The sequence below is a fragment of the Pongo pygmaeus genome, chromosome 14 (assembly GCF_028885625.2).
Source record: "Pongo pygmaeus isolate AG05252 chromosome 14, NHGRI_mPonPyg2-v2.0_pri, whole genome shotgun sequence".
Lineage (NCBI taxonomy): Eukaryota > Metazoa > Chordata > Mammalia > Primates > Hominidae > Pongo > Pongo pygmaeus.
The window spans coordinates 31,596,264-31,617,894 of record NC_072387.2 but is presented as its reverse complement, the minus strand read 5'-3'; the positions used below and the strand labels follow the sequence as shown (position 1 = coordinate 31,617,894).

The window sequence follows — 21,631 nt, the reverse complement described above, 5'->3', positions numbered from 1 at the left end:
ATTACAGCAAGCAGGGGGGTGTGTTTCTGGGAGCATGTTTCACCCCATTGGTGTTACAACTCCTTCAATCCCACTGCCCCACTCCAGCATGCAGCTCTTGGGCTGGTCTAGCCCCACCACTGCTTCCTGTTGCATGTGGCAGCTGCCTGGTGCTGGTGGAAAGTGGGAGGGTTATAGTGTTACAGCTTTGGTTGAGGGAATCCCAAGGTTTGGGCCCCCAGAAGGGTTGCCACACTTCACACCTGCAGTCCAGGAGCATGTCACTGCCTGTAGCTCGGTGAGCTGGCCAGGAATTTGTTGCAGCCCCTTTAACTCCCAACTGCAGCTGGGCGAGCCATCCAAGAAAGTGTTACAGCTCCTTTTGCTCCCACCATTGGGCAGGTCCCACATCCAGGAAAAATGACGTTACATGGACAAATGGAGGGTGAGCGAGGCTGAGAAGAGCTTTATTGGGTGACTGAACAGCTCTCAGCAGATAGGAGACCTGGAATGTGTTGCTTCTCTCTGCAGGCAGGTAGTCCCATTGAGTGGCTGAGTCTGGGGTTTTTATAGGCTCAGAATGGAGGAAGTGCATGCTGATTGGTCCATGGGCAGGCCTGGAAAAAGCCCCATTTGATTGGTTGAAAGGCATCAAGGAAGTTCTCACTCCAGGTCACTGACTTCATGGAAACTGGCATCTGTGCCCTGAGGCTTCAGGCTGTCCCTGGCTTGAAGGTGGGGTTTCACTGGGGACCCGCCCCTTCCCACCTAGGTACCTGTCCACCTCCCACCACCATCACTAAGTCTGTTTAATTTCCTAGGAATGAATTAGGAACATGCAGTTTGGTACCTGTCAGCCTTTGAATGATGCTTGTTTAAAGAGATTTTTGTGATGGGTTATTTTCCTTATTTTAGTGTAGATCATAAGCACTTTATGAATTGACTAAGCTAATAGCTGTCAAGGTTAGTTACAACAGCAGTTTTTTTTTTATATTCTATCAAACATCTTTATAATTTTCACTTTATAAAGCACTCAGTAATATTACCTTACATAGCTGGAAGATGGGGAAATGCATTCATGTGTATATATTGCAGATTATTCTTCACATACATTTCTAGATTGATTTGCAGGTATAGATTGGTGCTTGCCATAGAGAGTAATCCCCTAGCAAATGCTCCTTCCCACCCATCCCTGGGGAGGACCTCAGTTTTGTCTTAGCACCTACAGATGAATGATTGCACAGCAAGTTTGCAAACTCGGAAGCCAGGACAGCCTCTGCACTGTCCATCTTGACCTTTGCTATACAGAGAGACCTGGTTAGTAGCACCTTTGTAGAAAGACCTAGAAAGTAGGACTATTGGAGAGTACTTTCAGATCGAGATTAGTCTCAAGGTCCCCTGGGCAGCCAGAGAAGTGAGACTGCACATTGTCTGTTACCTGAGGTTCCTGTGGAGAGCTCACCAGTTTGAGAGGTCTTGACTATTGAGAACTGTCTGCTCATTTGCATATTTGAGCCCGTGGAGCAGTTGTAAGGACACAGGAGTAGTTACCAGACTTAGGAAGGAGTTCCAGTTCTGCCGGCTCCTGTTTGTACAACTGACCAAACTTCACTCATTCCTAGGTGAGATGAAGGGTAACATTCCTTCCACTAAACACCCTACCTGCCCCACTTGTAGTTTGGAACCTCCCCTCCTTAAAAAAGGATTTGTATATGTCTGGAGCTTTTTTTTATGTTAAAGATTGGATTTTATTTTCTGCTTAACAAAATTATTTTTTAAAAAATCATTGAAATATTTTATTCCTGAGAACCTGTTAAGTGAATATATATGAACTAGTGTGTAGTTATTTGCCAGGGTGATTTTGACCATTTTATGGTTTTATATGTATATTTGCTATTGTTAGTTATATCAAATTTAATTTCTACCCACAAAAGATCACCAAAGATAGAAAGCAGAACAATTATATTGAAATTCAGTTTATTAAAGGTGCATGCACATGTTGATAATTCTACAAATTTACCTCCAGATATTCATCACATTTTTCAGTTGCAGTCATTTCTTCAAAATTCTTTTTTTTTTTTTTTGAGACAGTCTCATTCAGTTACCCAGGCTGGAGTGCAGTGGTGCGATCTTGGCTCACTGCAACCTTTGCCTCCCAAGTTTAAGCAGTTCTCATGTCTCAGCCTCCCAAGTAGCTGAGATTACAAGCATGTACTAACATGCCAGGTTAATTTTTGTATTTTTAGTAGAGACAGGGTTTTGCCGTGTTGGTCAGGTGGTCTCAAACTCCTGGCCTCAAGTGATTCGCCTACCTCAGCCTTCCAAAGTGCTAGGATTATAGGCGTGAGCCACCACACCCAGCCTCAAAATTCTTATATAGCACATCAGGCTTCTTCTTGTACTTTTGTTTTCTTGAGATGGAATTTCACTTACTCTGTCACCAGGCTGGAGTGCAGTGGTGCATCCCAACTCACTGAAACCTCCATCTCCTGGGTTCAAGCGATTCTTCTGCCTCAGCCTCCCGAGTAGCTAGGATTACAGGCACCTGCCAGCATGCCCAGCTAATTTTTTTGTATTTTTTTGTAAAGATAGGGTTTCTCCCGTCTTGTACTCTTTATTTTATTTTATTTTTTTGAGACGGAGTCTCACTCTGTCGCCCAGGCTGGAGTGCAGTGGCGCAATCTCGGCTCACTGCAAGCTCCACCTCCCAGGTTCACGCCATTCTCCTGCCTCAGCCTCCCGAGTAGCTGGGACTACAGGCACCTGCCACCATGCCCAGCTAATTTTTTTCTATTTTTTTTAGTAGAGATGGGGTTTCACCGTGTTAGCCAGGATGGTCTCGATCTCCTGACCTCGCGATCTGCCTGCCTCAGCTTCCCAAAGTGCTGGGATTACAGGCGTGAGCCACTGCGCCCAGCCTGTACTCTTAACATATATGTCAAAAAGAGAAAATATAGTTATGGCTTTACCCATAATGTATACATTGCATCTTATACACTGGGAATGTTCGGTGTTACTTGTAGAGAAGTGCTTGTGAAGTAGAACCTGAAACCTTTTTTATTTTGGCTTTGAGAAACAAAATACAAACAGGAAAAGGGTGAAACGCAAGGATTCCAACCTTCATGAGTTAAAAGCAGTTTTTGTCTATTTTATAGCATTACAAAATTAAATTTCGGTCTTTACTATTTTTCAATATACAGTTTTTTTTTATTCAGCTCATTAACAGTATGGTTCTACTTACAGGATTAAAGCAAATTTAAACTGTTATTGTTGAATATGAAAAGTTGTAATCAACATATATTATGGTGTTATTTAAAATAAAAATTATAATGTACTTTCAATAGGGAGAATAATTTTTATTTAGAATCACTTATTTATATCATACTACCCTAAAAATAACAAAACAATCATTGAAAAATTTTAAGCAGTCTAACAAGATTGTGTATTGCTGTGAAAAAGAGCTGGGAAAATGTCCTGCCACTTTAATTTACAAAGCATGCTATGCTCCTGCCACCTAGTGGTAAGCTTTAAGAGCAGTGGTTTGTTGAACAAGTACTTAAGCTTGTGACCTGTTTTAAGTTACAGGTTGCGTTTACTTGTTGACAGTGCTGTCTGTTGCCTTATGAAGGTGTTGCCTAGGAGTTTGGAGCATTCGTGCTGCTTCTCCTACCAGCTCACAAGGAGAAACCCCCTCCTTAGTGAGTGGAAACTCAGGCAGCAGAGTCAGTGGTTCATGTAGTGCTAAATATGCCATGGAAAAAACTCTTAAATGATGACAAAAAATTGGACCCCTCTCTGGGGAGCTTTGGTAAGCTACAGTCTCTTGGTACATGTTTCTAGTTGAGTTGGGACCCTGGCTCTATTATTAAAAGATCCCTGGCAACCGGGGCAAACTGCTGAACTTCCCCTGCCGTGGGTCTTCTCAAGGGTAGGATATGGAGTAACTTCATCTGCCCCTGGGGATGGTAAGAGCCAATGAAATTATGGATGTCAAACACTTAGCCCACCCTTTGACACTGACTGCCACTGTGTGGTTATCACTGTTTAGATGATTTTTCCATCCTAGATTGACATGGCTTTTTAAGACAGGGACATTAAGGTCGGTTCTTTCCAGAACTCTTTTTCAATATAACACTGTTACAGTCTTACAGGGGATGGAGAAGTTCTTCAAACAGTTAGTTTGACATCATGCTACTTAAAAAAAAGCATAAGAGTTAAGTTCCTGCATAATCCAACATTTGTATTTTCATGCAACCATGTCCCCAACCAAATTTGTTGAACACATGTCAGATATAAGAGACCAGTTAGGTATGACTGTATAGGGAATGTGGTGATGCCAAGGAGGTTGTACCTGTGCCCAGATACACCTAAAACATAGGAGAACTTGATGGATTCAATTCCATAAAAGTGGTAAAAGCAAAATGCTATGGGTTTCAGAGGACTTGTAGTTCTCACCCATGTACCAAATCAAGGAAGGTTTCATTAAGGGTGACTGAATCTGATTTGAAGAAGGAGGATTTCTACAGATAGTTATGGAGAGGAGAGGGGCATTTCAGTGAGGTGTACAGTAGGTTAGGCATGTGTGCAGAGATATTCTGTGATTGGAGAAAACAGGAAGTAATGTAATTTGGTTTGATATAGAGGAATAATCCAAGTTAAGATGGAATCATTAAGCAGAAGTCAAACAGTGCATAAGGAATTGTCATGTACCTCACCACTCAACACCTGCTGTGTGAACAGAAGGGGTTGAAACAAAAAGAAGCTGTTGTACTCTCATGGGTTCAGAGTCTAGCTGGTGACAGGAATGTGTGCAGGTCATTATGTTGTAGTGGTAAGGACTCCTCATGAGAATGCACTAAGTGCTGCAGGAGCCCCAAAGGCAGCAGAATGAAGAACTCTGGCTGGAAAGTGGCAGAATTGGGGAGGGGCAGTGGAGTGGAGTCTTTAGTGCCCCGGGCACTGGGCTTCCAGGCTGGCAGGAAGAGTGTAGAACAGGAGGCAGATGCCCACGCCTGACCTCAGCTCTGCTGCTTACTAGTTCTCGACCTTTTCTAAACCTGATTTTCCTTGCCTGTAAACTGTGGGTGATAAGTGTCCTGACCTCATAGGATTGTTGTGAAGATTAGCTGAGGTGATGTGTGGACTTAACATGGGGCTTTGTATATAAGTTTCTAGCAAAGTGATGCATCTGTTGTGCTCAGGGAGCTGCAGATGGCTTGCAGAACTTCTGTACAGGGTGGCTGGGTGGAAAGGAGGGAGGTCAGGTTAAGCAGTTAGGTCTGGACATCATTAGCAAGGGCCTCGCTTACAGCTGTGAATTTGGACTTTACTCTGTAAGTGGTGGAAAGCCAGTGACATTGTCAGAGCAGGGACTCAGAGGGACATTCCGTGGCTGAGGTTGATCAGACCAGCTCTGTAAAGAGGTCTAATTTGCATAACATCAACTCACCGGTTGTAGGTATGCAGTTTGATGATTTTTAGGAAATGTAGACTGTGCAGCCACCACCATCATCCAGCTAAAGAACACTTGGCTCCCCCCAGAAGGCTTCCCCACGCCTTTTACCGGCAGTCCCTGCTCCCACCCAAGACCAGGCCACAGCTGATGGGCTTTGTGTCTACACCTTTTATTAAGCGAACAATTCAGTGATTTTTATATGTTTGTGGGGCTCTGCAGCCATCACCACAGACTAATTTTAGCACGTTTTCACCACCCCAGAAAGAAGCCTCCTGCCATTTGCAGTCGCTTTCTGTTCCTAGCCCCAGCCTCAGAGCTATTTTTTGTGTCTATGATTTTACTTTTCTGGACATTCCATAGAAATAGAATCCTGTAATACGTGTTCTTTTGTGACCGGCTTCTTTCACTGAGCAAAACCTTGTTTTCAAGGTTTGTCCATGGAGCATGATCAGTGTTTCCTTCCTTGTTAAGGCTGCGTAATATTCCAGTGCATGGCTATCTATACCTCACTTTGTTATCCGTTCATCTGTTGATGGAGACGGGTTGTTTCTGCCTTTTCACTATTATGAGTAATGCTGCTATGAATACTTACATACAAGTCCTTGGGTGGAAATATGCTTCCTTTCTCTTGGGTGGATACCTAGGGGTGGAATTGCTAGGTCCTGTGACAACGCTATGTTTAATTATTCAAGGAGCTGCCAAGCTGCTTTCCAAAATGGCTGTACCATTTTAGATTCTCACCAGCATTGTATAAGCGTTCCAATTTCTCCTCATCCTTGCCAGGACTTGGTATTGTCGGTATTCTGGACTCTAGCTATTCCAGCGGGTGTAGAGTGGTATTTCATTTTGGCTTTAATTAGTATTTCCCTAATGACTAATGATGTTGAACGTCGTTTCATGTGGTTATTAGCCATTCAAGTGATCTGATTTAGTGAAGTGCCGATTCAGATCTTTTGCTCATCATTTCATTGCATTCTTTGTCATCCTCTTATTGAGCAGTTAAGGTTTCTTTATATTTCCTGGCCACCTGTCCTTTATCAGATAATATGATTATTCAGGGTTCTCCAGAGGACGAGAACCAATAGGATACATATGAAAATCGACTGGTGTGATTAAGGCCAAGTACCAACATCTGCCGTCTGCAGCCTGGAGAACCAGGAAGCCAGACGTGTAGTTCAGCGTGAGCCTGGAAGCCCAAGGACAAGGTGATGAGGTGGAGTGCTGGTGTAAGTCGTGGAGTCCGAAGGCCCAAGAACCAGGAGCTTCAGTGCTCCTGGGCAGGAGAAGGTGGATGTCTGCCAGGAGAGGAGGGGATTCCTGGCCTTTTGTCCTATTTGATGCCTCAAGGGATTGTAGATGCCTACCCACATCCTTGAGGGCAAGTCTTATTTACTTACTCTACTGATAACTGATGCTAATGCCAGTCTTTTCTGGAAACACCCTCACGAATGCACCCAGAAATAATGCTTTATCAGCCTTCTGGGGATTCTTTCACCCAATCAAGTTGACACATCAAATTAATAGGAATTGCAAATATTTTCTCACAGTCTGGCTTGTCTTTTAAATTTTTAAATATTTTTCTTTTTTGAGACAGGGTTTCACTCTGTTGCCCAGGCTGGAGTACAATGGTGCAATCACAGCTTACTGCAGCCTCAACCTCCCAAGGTCAAGCAATCCTCCTGCCTCAGCACCACCCCCACCCAGTAGCTGGGACTACAGACACACACCACCACACCTGGTTAATTTTTGTGTTTTTTGTAGAGGTGGGGTTTTGCCATGCTGCCCAGGCTGGTCTCGAACTCCTGAGCTCAAGTGGTCTGTCTGCCTCGGCCTCCCAGAGTGTTGAGATTACAGGCATGAGCCACCACTCTCAGCCCAATTTTATAATATTTTTTAAAGAGTCAAAAGTTCCTAGTTTTGATGAAAATTCAGTTACCAAATTTTTGTGGTTTTCTGTAGATCTAAGAACCCTAAGATTACAAAGATTTTCTCCTGTGTTATTTTCTGGAAGTTTTATCGTTTTAGCTCTTACATTTAGGTATATGCCCTATGTTTAGTTGTTTTTGTGTGTAGTATGAAGGTTCATTTTTTAATATATGAACATCTGTTTATCCAGCCTCCATTTATTCAGCTGCCTATGGTTTTTGTACTATAGAGAATGTAAGTTTCCATATTCCTCCAGGTTCTAATTAATTTTTTTCCAACAAAAACGTTACAGAATTTGAATCACAAAAATTAGAGTTAGAAAGATAATTTTTAAATATGATATTATGTGTGCTTTCAAAAAATGTGTTTCTAATGAATTGAACATGTTATTACAGGGACATTTGTCCTCTATGACAGTTAGTGTTTTATGATATTTCCTAAATAGTATGCCTGGGGTAGACATGCAACAGATATCGTCTCTTACAGAGGGCTTTTTAGTGTGACGTGAAGAGAATTAATGGGCCTTCTACGAGTCATCTTTGTGCTAGTTTATGTTCAGTTTCTCCTAGAATGTTTTTAGCTTGTTTTTGTTTCTTTTCCTTTTGCTGGAGAAAAATGTGAAAGAGAAAAAGGATCTCTTCCAGAAATACTAAATCATAGAAATTCAGATCATAAGTCTAAATGTGAAAGTAGCTTTTTACTTTAACAATTGAATCATTTTCTAAGTCAGTTTAAAAAAGAAAGTTTCCATTTGCTCTGAAAAGGTTTATGCTCATTATTACCTAATTCTTTTTCAGCGGAAAGTTTCAAAGTATTTCTGAAAGGGTGCTCAACATTTGAGTCAGGCATTTCAGTACAGACTAGTTAAACCTGCAAATTATGTACTTGTGAAGTTCTAGCCAGAGTGAAGACCCCCCCTGGGATGCAAGCCAAAGCTACGGAATCCTGAGTCTCCTCCAGCATGCTGACAGGCTACAGAACTTTATACACTTAAACACATACACACACACACACACACTGATAAGATATTTCTACAAATGCAGAATCTAAATAAAATTATCGTATACCTGTAGTTTTGAACTTTCCAGTGGTTCATTTCTAGAATAGTTTATCTAGTGAAATACCATTAAATATGATTTTCTCATTAAAAATAAGGGGGGAGGGAGACGGAATCATACCCCTATACCTGCACAAGAGACTAAATGCCAACTCTTACAGAAATTACCACAATAACCGTTTGTAATCAACTTGTCATAATGTACTGCATCTTATTAATGCTATGCATGTTAAGTAAGCTTCCTGAAGTTTAGGAAATGATAGGAACCAATATCATAGTATATTCTTCAGTGTTTTCTTATTTTATCTTAATTAGCGCCTCATTTTAATTTGTGGATAGGAGGGCATAATTAGACCTTAGTGAAGTACTAAATACAGAAAGGTACACTTCCATATTCTTCAGGGGGCAATTTTAGCTTGATGACTAAGAAACTGATTTCAGTATACGTTTTTCTCTTCTATATTTCTCTTCTTGAACCTCTGTATAACAATTAAGATCAAAGGCCACCCAGGGTGGAATTGCCTTCAACCCGGCTTGGTGACACCGATTGATTTGGCCGTGTCTGCCATGATGGTGATGATTAGAAGGAATGCTGTAGGTTTTGTTAGTGGGGGCCAGAGTACACATTGCCGCAAGTCACTATATAAACTGAACATTACCTGTTTCTTCTACTTCTGACAGTTTGGGGACAAAACCACCATTTGCAATGCTCTGGGGCAGTCTTCAGGGAGTCAGCTGGTGCAGGAATAGAAAGAGGGGCCCTGTGGATTGGAGAGGATATAGCACTCACAGCTGCTTGCTGCCCTGCACTGATCTGGTAACTTTCTAGGATACCAGGATCCACATGGCTGCCAGCCAGCCATTCCCAACTTGAGTGTTCAGGAAGCTGGATAATGTAAGGTAGTTGGGCCTTGTTCTGCTGAGTTCTGTCCTAGTTTTATTGCTAACTAGCAGTATGTTCTTAAGAAAGATACTTGACCTATTTAAGCCTCAACTTCTTTAAAAATTGGGATAATAGTACTGCCAGAATTAAATGAAATAATGCATGTAAGGTACTTACCACAGTGCCTTGGAACATGGTAAATCCGGTTAATAGTAGCCTTTATAACAGAAATCATTGTTATGATTCAAATTACTTCCTTTGGTCAGACATTTCAGTACAGACCAGTTAAACTTTGCAAATTATGTACTTCTAAGTTATAGCCAGAGCAAAGACCCTGCCCTGAATTACAAACCAAAGCTACAGATTCCTGAACCTCACCCAAAGCTATTGAATTAGAGTCCCTGAGGTTTAGACCCAGAAATTTGGACTATCAGCAATCAACTCGGGAAAATGACTTTTGTCAACGCAAACTTTGAGACTCGCTGTCCAGGCTGAGGCTCCTCTAGGTATAAAGTGTCCTGTACTTCTCCAGAATAGAGTGATTGAAGCCAGGGAGGCACGCCGGGAAAAGAGAAAGATTGCTTGTAAAAACTTTTCAAGCAAGAAATGGTGTGATAAAGAATTGGTCTGGCTGACGTGGTGGCTCATGCCTATAATCCCAGCACTTGGGGAGGTCAAGGCTGGAGGATCGCTTGAACTCAGGAGCTCGAGACCAGCCTGGAAAGCATAGTGAGACCTTGTCTCTTAAAAAAAAAATAAAAAGCCAGGTGTGGTGGTGCACGCCTGTGGCCCCAGCTACTTAGGAAGCCAAGGTTGGAGGATTGCTGGAGCCCAGGAGATCCAGGCCACAGTGAGTTATGATTGCACCACTTCACTTCAGCCTGGCTGACAGAGTGAAACCCTGTCTCAAGTAAAATAAAGAATTTGGTCTAAAATATGTTGAGGAGTGTAAGTCTAGCAATTGCTCCATCCACTGCTGAGAACTAGAATTTTTACCAACTCATTTGGGATTTTAAAAAAGTAACTGTTTCTTGAAAATAAGTATATCAATAATAACAGCCCAAATTGACATGATGCCTTTTCAGTGAATAAAGTTCCATCATGCAACACTGTTGCATTCGATTTTCACAGCCACCTGTGTCATAGGTTATTTTTGTATTTGCTTTAACAGATGAATAAACTGAGGCTTGGAAAAGTTTGAGGACTGTCACATAACTAGTGAGGGGTGGGGCCGGCTGGGTTTCCAAATGGGGAAGGAGGCCTAGAATCAGCATCTGCTTTGGGATGTGGCGTGCAGACATTCTCACCATTTATTAGCCTCCTCATCTCTTGAGGAATCACTTAATCTTTCTTATCTGTAAAGTAGAATTAAATGCATCTACTTCAGAGAGCTTTTAAATTAAATGATATCTTCAATAACAACAAAAAACACAGCCCCATTTAAAAAATGGGCAGAGGACTTGAATAGACATTTCTCTAAAGAAGATATGCAGGTGAGGCAGGTGGATCACCTGAGGTCAAGAGTTTGAGACCAGCCTGGATGATATGGTGAAACCTTGTCTCTACTAAAAATACAAAAAAATTAGCTGGGCATAGTGGCACGCACCTGTAGTCCCAGCTACTCAGGGAGGCTGAGGCAGGAGAATCGCTTGAACCCAGGCGGCGGAGGTTGCAGTGAGCCAAGATTGCACCACTGCACTCCAGCTTGGGTGACAGAGGGAGACTCCACTCAAAACAAAACAAACAAAAAAAAGATATGCAAATGATAAAGTATATGAAAACATCTTCAGTGTATTTTTAGGTGTATGAGTCAGCAAAACATGCTGCAGCATGGCTGAACCTTGAGGACATTGTGCTAAGTGAAATCAGCCAGTTACAAAAGAATAAATACTGTATGATTCTGCTCACATGAGGTCCGTAGAGTGACATCTTCAGTGTCACTAATCATTAGGGAAATGCAAATTAAAACCATGGTGAGATACTACTTCACACCCATTAGAATGGCTACTATAAAAAAAAACAAGTGTTCACAAAGATAGGGAGAAATTGGAACCCTTGTGCATTGCTGGTGGGAATATAAAATGATGGTACAGCCGCTGTGAAAAACAGTGTGCTGATTCCTCCAAAGTTAAACATAGAATTACTGTATGATCCAGCAATTGCATTTCTGGGTATATGTCCAAAAGAATTGAAAACAGGGCTCAAACAGGTATTTAGACACCCATGTTCCTAGCAGCACTATTCATAAGAGGCAAAAGAAGGAAACAACCCAAGTGTCTGTTGATGGACAAATGGATAAAAGTATAGTGTGTACACATACTGCGGAATATTATTTATGCCTTAACAAACATGCTGCAGGCTGGGCGCGGTGGCTCACGTCTGTAATCCCAGCACTTTTGGAGGCTGAGGCGGGTGAATCATGAGGTCAGGAGTTCGAGAGCAGCCTGGCCAACGTGGTGAAACCCCGTCTCTACTAAAAATACAAAAAATTAGCTGGGCATAATGGTGGGTGCCTGTAGTCCCAGCTACTCAGGAGGCGGAGGCTGAGGCAGGAGAATCTCTTGAACCCAGGAGGCGGAGGTTGCAGTGAGCCCAGATCACACCACTGCACTCCAGTGCTGGCAGCAGAGTGAGATTCCATCTCAAAACAAAACAACAAAACAAAACAAAACAAAACATGCTGCAGCATGGCTGAACCTTGAGGACATTGTGCTAAGTGAAATCAGCCAGTTACAAAAGAATAAATACTGTATGATTCCGCTCACATGAGGTCCGTAGAGTAGTCAAATTCATAGAGACAGAAAGTAGAGTAGTCATTGCCAGGGGCTGTGGGGGAAGAGAGTATTTAATGGGTTCAGAGATACATTTGGGAGAGATGAAAAAGTTCTGAAGTGGGTGGTGGTGATAATTACATAACAGTGTGAATGTACTTAATCCCACTGACTCATACACCTAAAAATAAAACGGAGCTGGGTGCAGCGGCACATACCTGTAATCTCAAGAAGCCAAGATGGGAAGATCACTTGAGGCCAAGAGTCTGAGACCACCAGCCTGGGCGACATAACCAGACCCCATCTTATAAATTTTAAAAAGTAGTCAAAGTAGTAGACGTTATATATATATATGATATATATATAACATATCACGTATATTATATATGTGTCATATATATAATATATAAACATACATGTTTAAATATGTAATATATATTATGTATAATATATATAAATATTTATTAAATATATGTATTTTACCACACACACAAAATTAAGTGATGTGCTATAGGTTAAGGGCATGTTTCAAATGCTGGTATCATGGTTGAGAAATTTGCATTCCACTTTCCAGCCCAAACCAGTTCTTCTTGACTTTTTTTTTTTTTTGAGACAGACTCTTGCTCTGTCTCCCAGATTGGAGTGCAGTGGCGTAATCTCAGCTCACTGCAGTCTTCGCTTCCTGAGTTCAAGCGATTCTTGTGCCTCAGCCTCTCAAGCAGCTGGGATTACAGGTGTGCACCACCATGCCCAGCTAATTTTTATATTTTTAGTAGGGACAGGGTTTTGCCATGTTGGCCAGGCTGGTCTCGAACTCCTAACCTCAAGTGATTCACCCATCTCAGCCTCCCAGAGTGCTGGGATTACAGGCATGAGCCACTGCCCCTGGCCTCTCCTTGATGTTTTAGGTGGGAATGTTTTGGCTGGTTGGGATGGGCTAGCTCTGCTAAGGTGCTTCAGTCACTTTTCTGGCCATTTGTTTTGGGAGTTCACTGGGTGACACAGGAAAGAAAGCCACCTTGGACTCCAGGGTGACTCCAGGGCTAGAGCGGTGCCATGTTTAGTAGGTCAGTGCCACAGGTAGGGGACAGGCGGCTGAAGTCTTGTATACAGTTTGTGACCAGGCAAAGGATTACAGCCTCAATCCTTAATGTGTATGTTTTTCACATGTTTACTCACAGTGAGAATACCTTGTACACTTGGCTTTGTATTTTTACTCTTTGTGGTATAAATTTTTCATCTGTAATTCTTTAACTGCCAAGTTTTGAATTAAACCTACTGGAAATATTTGGCAGCAGAACACATTAGATTCTTGTATTCCTCAGTGAAAATAAAAAAGAAGCACTACGGGTGCTCCTTGCAATCTTGCCTTTCCTTTGTGATGGCTGCTGTGCAGAGAGTCCATGTGGCCTGAGTGTCTGTGGGGCACAGCACATCAGAGGTGGATGTTTACCTGCTCAGGGAGGCCCTGGACCCTTAGGAGTTTAAAGCAGGTGTGATACAATCATGTGTAATTAATAAAGTATAGAAGCTTATTGTTGGCAAGGACCTATTACCTTGTTCCTCAAGTATCTGAGACACCTTCAGAACAGGATTGTTGATCATGGGGGAAGGGAAATTGCAATTATTTTGTTTGTAGAGTGGCGTAGGATTTCAGGAGATGATGGAGGAGATAGGGACGGGATGGCTGACTTCCTTATCTGAAACGTGGTCACTGATTTTGAAATACTTAGTGGTCCTCTATCAGTAATTTCAAAAAATGAAAGTAAGTTTATTGACATTGTGGGATGCAGGCCAGGGACAGGAGAGTATGAAAATGTAAAGAAAGATAAACAACAGTCTGGGTATGGTGGCTCACACCTGTAATCCCAACACTTTGGGATGCTGAGGCGGGTGGATCCCTTGAACCCAGGAGTTTAAGACCAGCTTGGGCAACATGGCGAAACTCTGTCTCTGCTAAAAATAGAAAAATTAGCCAGGCGTGGTGGTGCGCACCTCTAGTCCCAGCTACTTGGGAGGCTGAGGTAGGAGGATCACCTGAGCCTAGGAGGTGGAGGCTGCAGTGAGCCGAGATTGCATCACTGCACTCCAGCCTGGGTGTTGGATAGAGACCATATCTAAAAAAAAAAAAAAAGAGAAAGACAGCAGGTTGCTAACATATTCAGAGCTAAAATATGGTTATTACTTTTGAAATATTGTTCTCCTCAATTAATAAGCTTAATTTCCAAAGAGGAAAGTAAGTTCATTTTTATAAAATCATGTTTTTTCACTCATTGAAAATAACAAGCTTGAAAGTAGACCTCTATATTCTTTAGCATGTGTTTCAGAGATGAAACATGTTTTAAGATATGGTCATTGTGTGCATTTATTTCATAATATGATGGCTTTAAACTGTCTCTTTACTCTTAATTAGTCCAGGCATAAAATTGCAACCTACGGCCGGGTGTGGTGGCTCACGCCTGTAATCTCAGCACTTTGGGAGTCTGAAGCAGGTGGATCCCTTGAGCTCAGGAGGTCAAGACCAGCCTGGCCAACATGGCAAAACCCTGTCCCTGCTAAAAATACAAAAATTAGCCAAGCAGAAGGATCACTTGAGTCCTGAAGGTTGAGGCTGCAGTGAGCCATGATCGTGCCACTGCACTGCAGCCTGATGACAGAGTGAGAACCTGTCTTTTAAAAAAAAAAAAAATTACAACCTACCAATGTTGTTTTTTCTACCTGGATGTCAATCTCAGTGTCGTGTTACTATTGATTTTGAGATGGCAGGATGGTCTGGATGTTTTGCTTGAACCTAGAAAACGGCACCCCCTTGAATAATTATCATGAAGGCTAAGGGAGAAAAACCCATCAGCCTGGGAGTGTTGGTTTGGGGTCACGGTGGTGACACGTGTCTGTGATGTGAGGGAGGCAGGTGAGGTGAGGGGTACAGGACATGGTCACAGGGGCTGGGATGGAGTTTGTCACTGTCATGCAGAGTTCATTCCTTTTTTTACACTGAAGAAGAGCTCAGCTACACTGATTTCTCCATCTTGTATTCTAAGACTTCACTAGTGATTACATTTTTCTGAAGTACTAGTGTTTTTATGCTCATGGATGGAACTGGGCTAATAGTATTAAAGTAAGTGTTCTCCATGAACTTTAGTATATTTGCATTTTTAAATGAACTACCATTATCAGTCTATAAACAGGTTACATACAAGGCCATAGGGTCACCAGCTGTGTTTTTAGCATCTTTTATCATCCACGTAACATATTCAAGGACAATTGAAGTATCTAATATCACCACCATGCTCCTCTCCTACTTCAAGGGAGATAAACATTCATTGTTTTAAAATGTTTAACAAATGACCAAACTGTTTCCTGAATCCAAGGGACAAGGCCACAGTTTTCTGGGTTATAATAGTTGCTTATTTTTTTGTTTTTTGGAGACTTTTTAAAAATGATTACTGACATGCATGGAACCCCATTCCGTAGTAATTAGAAAAGGTTGGCTTAGTCACTTGTGCTTCATTTGCTGTCAGAATTCCACCAACCACTGAAGATTCTTACAGGTTAAAACCTAAGATCCTAGTAAAAAATGCAGCACATTTGTAAGAATGTAGCCCAGAGTTATTATTTATTTTTACCTACAAGCCATAGAAAGAGTAACCCAGTAAATGATGTTTCTACTTCCAGTATTGTGCCTGGTCTGTTTCTGGCCCAGGCCCTGTCCTAAGAGCCAGGCCTGAGAAAAGAAGGGACAACTTAATGACCCTGTCTACCCCTTCCCAAGATGATCCCTAAAGTAGCAGAAACTGTGAGGGGTGCAGCAGAGCCATCTTGAACAGGCACATTTGTGAGACGGCATTACTCAGTGAAATGCAGGGTGTTTTGCCATTTACTCAGTTTTGAACTGGGTCAGAGGCCATCCCTCCTCTCCTCCACTTTGCATGGGTAACGGGCTCTTATAGGAGCCCCTCCCCTCACAGTGGTTGTTCCTCAGCTTGCCTAAGTGATGCACGGAGTGATGCCTGGACAGATGGAAAGAGCCAGGGAGTGGAGGACCAGGAAGCCCACCTGGTGGTTGGCCCCGTTTATGGAGCACCTCCCCGCGTGCCAGGATAATTCACCTCCCCTGCAACACACACCCCATTGAGGGCTATGAAAGCAAAAGGCAGCTTTAGACAGAAAGATTATTCCACCAGGCCAGGCATGGCAGCTCACTTTTGTAATCCCAGCACTTTGAGAGGCCGAGGCGGGAGGATTGCCTGAGCCCAGGAGTTTGAGACCAGCCTGAGCAACACAGTGAGACCCCTGTCTCTACAGAAAAATTAAAAAAAATTAGCTGGACCTGGTGGTGCATGCCTGTAGTCTCAGCTACTCAGGAAGCCGAGGTGGGAGGATCACTTGAGCCTGGGAGTTCAAGGCTGCAGTGAGCCCAGCTCGCGCTACTTACTTCAATCTGAATGACAGAGTGAGACTGTCTCAAAAAAAAGAAAAGAAAGATTATTTCACCTAATTGTTGTAAAAATTAAGGATAAGAAACCAAATATGATTTACTCCATGAGACAAAATCGTCTCTTGGTTCCATGCACGACCAGTTAGGGGAAGAGGGCCTAGGCAAGGAAAGAGAGGAAGAGAACATTGGAGAGAGGTGAAGGTGAGGGCTGTGGGAGGAACCAACACAGAAGAGTCCGAGCCGGATGCTTGCGCGTGACTGTGTCGACACACACATGGATGAATGTAGAAATAGCCCAGAGAAATACATAGAGCAGAAGCCAGCAGTGCAGACTGCGTGTGTGATAAGCTCATGGAGGCTTTTTGGGGAGCAGTATCAATTGCTGCTAAGGGTTTTTGCTATAACCCATAAAGCCATTTTGCATCTTTCTTACCTACTGCTATAAATGGTGGGGTCATGTCTAGTGCTGGCCTTCCAAAGATGAAATTAAAGTGCCTAAACTCTCTCGCTTGCTCTTATCTTTCAGTAAATCCATTGTCTTCTCATCGTAAAATGGGGGTAATTATGTTTTCTTTGCTTCTTGGGAAATATAGTTAGATGGGAAAGCAATTTGAAAATCTAAGATTTCTAAGTGAATGTACATGTTATTCCTTTGGCGTTAAAAATACCACCCCCTCCCACAAGAAAAAATGTCATTAAGGCTCAAACTTATCTCTTTCTGCATATGTAAATATTTCCTTGTTCCTGCTTTCATCTCCTCAAAATATGGTATTTCATCTGGGATCCTATGCATTCCCCTTACCCACTTAAAATCCTAGGACAGATAGTTTTAACACATAAAAACAGGCCTATGCAGGGTATTTTTGGTTATGACACATTAATTTTCATTTAAGGGACGTTGGGTAATGAGATATAGTTCTGGGATAGTGAAATGCTACTTTTTTGACTTTATAAGTTGTAAGGCCTAAAATTTCATTTTTTAAGAATTGAAGCACAAGACTGATACCCTAGGATACTCTTAAGTGTTGTTATCTAACCCGAGAGTTTTAGATATTTGTGATATTGTCTGATTACAGACCTTTTTCACATTATACAACAGGTTTTTCTGATGTCTTGAAATATATTCACATCACTCATGAGTACTTCAGAATCAATACCTCACACTCATCCTCTTAATTGATATGTGACATATGTTACTACATTACAGCTCTTTTAAATCATCTTACTTTACAATCCTCTCTCATTTTCTTTTATGCATGTGAACATATGATTCTGGGGTCTGTAGGTTTTACTAGATTGCCTAGGGCACATGTTACCAGAGCCTCTGATAACTGTCATTCCCTCCCGCCTCCCTCCAGCAGTTCTACATCTAAGGGAGGGAAAATCTGCAAAGTTCTATTTTCCTTCTGTAAAAGTACATGCTAAGTATGCAGGCTTTCCAGAGGAGAGACAGAGGTTTTGAAGTCAGACAGACTGGTTTGTGAAATAGGCCCTTCCCTTTTCTGGCTCTATTAACGTGAGCAAATCATTTCATTTATTTTAGCCCTGGTGTCTTAATCAGTAAAATTCTGTGAACAGTACCTGCCTCACAGGGTGGCTGTGAAGATTAAGCAAGGTAACATGTGTGCCTGGCATAGGTCTGGCACCTCATAGGCATTCAAAAATTGCAGTTTTCATTGCAGTCCTCTGTGGCATCAACTGCCAAGGTGTATTCCTTCTCACCTTGACCCCGTATGTGAATTCTTTTGGTAGCCAGGATGTTGGTACCCTAGGAGAAAACTGGGGGGTTAGCTTATTGTATTTATATACATCTTCAAAAAACCTTTGGTATGCCCAGAGTCCCTACGCTTGAATTTTCTTCTGAATTACCTTGCTGTATGAGTCTCCTAGGGTTGCTGTAACAAATCACCACAAACTAGGTGGCTTAAAACAGTGGACATCTGTTCTCTCACCATTCTGGAGGCCAGAAGTTTGAGATGTCTCACTGGAGGTAACAAAGCCTATATTGGCTTCTTACTTTTGCAGAGTAAAATATGAAATCTTATAGAAAGAAAACATGTAATACTAAGCAAAGCACTTTAAAATGTATGCGGAGTGGCCAGGCACTGTGGTTCGCACCTGTAATCTCAGCCCTTTGGGGAAGCCAAGGCAGGTGAATTGCTTGAGCCCAGGAGTTTGAGACCAGCCTGGGCAACATGGTGAATCCCTGGCTCTACAAAAAATAATAAATTAGCTGGTGTGGTGGTATGCACCTGTAGTCCCAGCTTCCTGGGAAGCTGACATGGGAGGATCACCTGAGCCCAGGAGGTGGAGGCTGCAGTGAGCTGTGATTGTACCACTGCCTCGGCAACAGAGTGAGACTGTCGCAAAATAAATAAATAAATAAAATGTATGCAGAGAAGCCAGAGTTAAAAGGGCAGCAATTCCACTGAAAAGTCTGTTTACAGAGGTTTATGACTTGGGTATGAATTGCCTGTTTTGGAGCTGATAGAGCTCTGGCTGGATTGTTTGGACTAGGGCAGAGCTCTGGCATGGCCGTGGGAGAGGGTAGGTCTCTATGATGGTGTTTTAAAGTCAAGAAAGACTCCTTAAAGGACATGACTGTGCCCAGCCACATGTTTCTTTGGTGCATCCGTGGGCCCCGGCAGCCCACGCCAGAGTCTGAGTTAGGCTCTCACTTCTTGGAGAAGGTTGTTTGATGGGACGTGTGTGTCTACAGTTCCAAGTAGAATCACAACCAAACTACATTCCCTGGAATGAACCTGGGTGGTATTTCAAAAGTACATAAACTTTGCTTAAAAAAAAAAAAAAAAGATTCCATTTTAGAATATCCATCAAGGTTCAAATTTGTTTCATAAAGAATTTAACCGTCTTTTGGCTAAGAATCAATGTTTGAATGTGAGCTTAAATCTGAGAGTTTTCCTCTACCCTCCTCTTTATACTTTTGCTGGGAGTAAAATGGACATTTCAGTTTTGTGTATTATACTGTTAACTAAGTTTTGCTATTTTTAGAATATGTGGTACCTTTTAGAGGGAGTGTTTTCTCCTTTTATATCTTCATTGGAACTGTATAAATACTGAACATAGAATTACAGTTGGTTTCTTTTTTTTTTTTTTTTTTTTTGACGACAGGTCTTGCCTTGTCGCCCAGGCTGGAGTGCAGTAGTGCAATCATGGATCAATGCAGCCTCCACCTCCTGGGCTCAAGCAGTCCTCCTGCCTTGGCCTCCCAAGTAGCTGGGACCACAGGCACATGCAACCACGCCCTGCTATTATTTATTTATTTTTAGATAAAGTTTCACTGTGTTGCCCAGCCTGGTCTCAAACTCCTGGGCTCAAGTCATCCTCCTGCTTGAGCCTCCCAAAGTGCTGGGATTACAGGTGTGAGCCACTGTGCTCCGGCCAACAGTTGGTTTTGTGTGCTCTACTGTGCTGACTCTGAGGCATGATGTGTTAAAGGAATGATCCCGAGTCCTGCCCCCTGCTGTCTACTGACCTGCTTGGAGCTCACCTGCCTGTACCCAGCATCTGTCACTGCCTGGAGTAGTTCCTTACTTCTGGCATTACTGGGAAAAGGCAGGGTGCATGTCGCGTAAGTGTAAAACCAAAACAAACCAGACCCCAAAAAACTAAAAATAGAACAGAACAAAGGGTTGCACGTCCGTTTGTGAGCAGGTGGACGGTTCCCTGCCTGTGGTCTTCTTGTACTTCTGTTTTTCTAGTGTGTTGTTCCTGAACCTTTTTATTACAGGGCAATAATGTAATTGGGTTTATTCTCACTATGTACTTAAGTTGTCTGTGCCATTTGATTCAGTAATTTAAACTATCTTTGTTTTTCATGTGTAATAGAGAAAATAATATTAACCTTTTCATGATTTCTCTCATATTTTCCTATAGTGGTGTCGGGGAGGAAAAAAACGCTTCCTCTACACTCTTTGGCTCTGTTCTTAAGGCCTGTGAATTTAAGGCCTGTGAATTAAATTGACAGAAGACAGATTAGCAGAAGAAAAGACATGTTTATTCACATGCCTGCGTTTGTGCGTGTCTCTGTGTGTGAGAGGCAGAGTTCATAAAAAAAAGTGACTCAGGCCGGGTATGGTGGCTCACGCCTGTAATCCTAGCACTTTGGGAGGCTGAGGTGGGAGGATCATGAGGTCAGGAGTTGGAGACCATTCTGGCTAACATGGTGAAACCCCATCTCTACTAAAATATATATATATATAAATTAGCTGGGCGTGGTGGTTCGTGCCTGTAATCCCAGCTACTCGAGGCTGAGGCAGGATAATCACTTGAACCTGGGAGTTGGAGGTTGCAGTGAGTGGAGATGACACCACTGCACTCCAGCCTGGTGACAAGAGTGTGACTCCATCTCAAAAAAAAAAAAAAAAAGTGACTCAAGAAGGTGGTTAGAATTTAAGCCGTATGTGGCATCTTACTAGGAGGGGAGAAGAGAACTTATGGGAAAACAAGTGACTCTTAGGAAAGATAAATAGGCTTTCAGGAAAATACATGAGTTTTGTGACAGTGTCTGTTTGGGTATGGGTTTGCCTTTTCCCTGGTTGCAGGCAACTTCCAGGAGGGAATTTGTGACAGTTCAGTTCTTTTGGGAGGCTCTGCTTTTAGGCAGATAACAGAGTTCACTCTCTAAAGTCTTCAGCTCAAAATCATTTGTATGCTATTCTGGATGCCGTCAGTGGAGAGAGAATTAAAGGTGGCAGCCCAGGCAGGAGGGATCTGTGGACAGCAACAGAGGGGAAGTTGCTGGAACCTGCACGGGATTGTCTTTTGAGCAGAGGTGACGTGGCATTGCAGGAAAATTTCTGGAAAAGAAATCACGAAGCCCATTGTTTTGTGTCTTTGTTGCCACTGATTAACTGTGTGGCCCTGGGCAAGTCACGTCACTTCTTTAGGTCCCAGTTTTCCTGATTTGAAAAATGAGGGGTTGGAGTAAAGTATCTACAAACCCCACACTATGCTCTTTGCTCCGCATTCTCTTCTTTCTTTTTTTTTTTTTTTTTTTTTTGAGACAGAGTCTCCTCCTGTCACTTGGGCTGGAGTGCAGTGGTGCAATTTCAGCCCACTGCAACTTCCACCTCCCGTGTTCAAGTGACTCTCCTGCCTC

At 42.5% G+C, this 21,631-nt stretch overlaps 2 protein-coding genes across 3 annotated transcripts in view; one reads left to right on the top strand and one right to left on the bottom strand.

The window, feature by feature from the left end:
- The window catches only part of LOC134738006 (uncharacterized), a 347,768-nt gene that overhangs the window by 247,184 nt on the left and 78,953 nt on the right, over positions 1 to 21,631 (top strand). The window lies entirely within an intron of this gene.
- The window catches only part of LOC129011217 (phosphatidylinositol 3,4,5-trisphosphate 3-phosphatase TPTE2-like), a 716,449-nt gene that overhangs the window by 677,852 nt on the left and 16,966 nt on the right, over positions 1 to 21,631 (bottom strand). The window lies entirely within an intron of this gene.